Here is a 3,080-nt window from a genome sequence, read left to right on the forward strand (position 1 = left end):
CGATGAAGACGAGCTGCTATACCATAATTCTGGATCGTAACATACTTTTTCCGAATGTCATAGTCTGTTGGAAGGCTGCTACCAGAGAAAGTGATTTAGATTCGGCTGACATTTATGTTTGTTGAATGGGTAGAATCGTACATAATGCCAATCACCACATAACCAACATGCAGTGGTTGGTTTGCTACCACTTGTATTCGGTTTCCGAACTTTTAACCTAGTAATAGCATTGAAACTACTGCAGGTTAAATTAGGATTTACCTGTTCTCGTTTCACCAAATTGAGACACTGATAGCGAATACTAAAAAATGAGGAAGATTCACCGAATATCTCTGACAGCTGAGATACTGTCTCCTCGAAACTGAGCTCTCGAGGTAACTGGTAATATATGATCAGCATAGCATGCATGTTCACGAATTCTCAACTTGCGTATCAACAGTCGAGTCTTCCATGCGTCATCTTGTTTACAAAACTCTATTGTGAATGTGTCTTGCCAATGCTTGAACCACGTGAGAAATGTATTTCCACATTCGGGGTCATAATAGAATTCCGGAGTGCTGCTGGCAACTGCATCGCAAGAAGTACTTGAAGTAGCATGTGAACTGGAGCAGTGAATGTTAAGCTGTTGCGTCAGAGTTTCTAACCAGCGCATTTGTGCGTCAAGTTGTGCTTTCTGTTGTTGGGTGACATGGCTCAGAATCGATCACAATGGCGTAGGTGTATACACTCTTTATCTTCCCTTAAACCTTGAGATTAAAATTGCTTCATAACTTTTTTCCTTCCTATACTATATCCTTATATACAATCTTTCTTTATATACTACCACCACTACCACTAAATTAACTAGTTCTATGAATCCGGTGTTGATCTTGTTGTGCTAACGAGGTATGGCAACTTGGACCGATGCATATATGTGCATGGTCTTACGTTGTGACTGACTGACTGCTGTTGTTGCAGTATTCGGTTAAGCTGGTGGTCTGATATCGGCATTTTGAATGAATTTTCCTTTTTCCCTGTCGACACTGTCATAATTGTTTTGTTAATAAACGACCTAGCTACTCCTATTGCTTAGTATTCCTATACAAATGACACTTGACGAGACCCCAAAAATCAGAACACGTTAAACAGGAGCGAAATGGTACTCAAAATAACAAGGGTAGGTGGACAGCAATCAATCGTTAGAAAAGCGTTCATATATTTATAGTATATGCATAAGAAGCTTCTAGATGTTTCTCCAACAATCTACCAAAGCTGATTGGTTTAGAATTAGTCAATCAGAGTGCGCCGTCACGATCATGCACATAACGTGCCTTAATCCGGTTTATTTCCCGCTAACACCAAGTCTCGTTTTCAACTTCCTAAAAGCCACATTGTTAATAGTCATTTCTCAAAGCTATACCAAATTATTCTATCAAAGCCCATGTGTTTTCCATTATAAAGCCATCAGTAATGGTAACTAATACATTGTGAAAATGCTCTTCAGATACTATACTTGTAGCCTTGATGTGATTGATATTGAGTTATACGATCAAGTAGGTGACCAAGAGAGACTGTGTTTGACGGATATTTTAGTGCTAGTAAGGGATTCGAATACACAAATGGAGTGTGCGAGTAATGAGTTAGTTCGGCAATGTGTATTCAGACACATTGACGATACTTCGATTGGTCTCATCATCGTAAAACACCAACTTTGGTGGATTGTGCGTATTTACTAGCATCACCCCAGAGAGTTTCTCATTGTGCAATTTTTTCTCATAGTGAGACTGGTTTTGAAAAGCGGAGTGGTGGTCAGTTTATAACTTAGTGCCCATTTGGACTAATATTTACGTGTTTAGATAAATAAATAGGCTATCGGACAACGGAAATGGCTTTTGTAAGATGTTTTCTTTTAATGGTTGATTCCAACAGTTTATTATTAACATAATTTTTAAAAAATCTAACTAACTTATGATTGTAAGCAAAGATGGATAGTGACTAGCAGTGTAATCCAGGACGCGCGTTTCGTCCTATTTGGGACTGATCAGTTGGTTGTACCTGCATCGCAGAGTTAATGTTCACTCCGGGACTCGAACCCAGTACCTTTCGCTTCAAACGCCACCGCGTCATCCACTCGGCCACTGAGTCCTGATAGCCAGTTGCTTGTGCAATGGGGTGAAGTTTCAATTCATTTACCATTGTTTTTTTTAATCTTCCCATTGATGCTTTAGGACTGCAACTGGTCAGTCTCTAATTGGCATATGTGCACACTGTGCGTATTGCCTCGATATGCCTTAATTCACAAGCATTGTAAGCAAAGATGGATTGTGTTTAGCAGTACATTACTAAATGAATTTAACTTATAAATGTTTGAAATCCTTTGTTTTTCTTTTTCATTTGAAAAAATAAGTTTTCTACAGTCAATTATTATCTCAAATGTTGCATCGTACAGAACCGTATTTCTATCATTCATGAATTTCTAATCGTCCTGGATGTATAAGTTTAGGTGAAATTGATTATTTACTTATACAAGATCGATATGATCGTATATATCAATTTGATCCAATCCATAATCTATGGGGTTACGTTCAGTGAATAGTTTCAAATGAAAATTTCCAAAAAGAGAATGTTGGTTAAATGAAAGTAAGAAATTACCACCATATACACCATCACGTTTATTCATGTTAACAAGAGATTTTGAAGTGTACAATTTACAATTGTGATGTTACGACAATTTCAAAAGAATTGAATATACTACTGAAAAATATAAAGAGTAATATAAATTTATGAAGAAGAAGAATTTCACATCTTGGTAGATCTACAGGTTATTTATTATTATTGTTATTATTATTATTATTATTATTATTATTATTATTATTAGTAGTAGTAGTAGTAGTAAGAGTTTACAACACTGGACTTGTGTTTAATTCGGCAATGATGATACCATACCCCGTTATGAAATCCTAATAATAATGGAACTTCCGATGATCTAATTTGATTTTTATCCACGATTTTGTAAGATACTTTCGACATGTAAGACCGATTTTATACCTCTGTTGGTTCATTCCGTAATTTGATTGTTGATATAGGCAGTATACCGTCAA

Source organism: Schistosoma mansoni (assembly GCF_000237925.1).
Source record: "Schistosoma mansoni, WGS project CABG00000000 data, chromosome 3 unplaced supercontig 0077, strain Puerto Rico, whole genome shotgun sequence".
Lineage (NCBI taxonomy): Eukaryota > Metazoa > Platyhelminthes > Trematoda > Strigeidida > Schistosomatidae > Schistosoma > Schistosoma mansoni.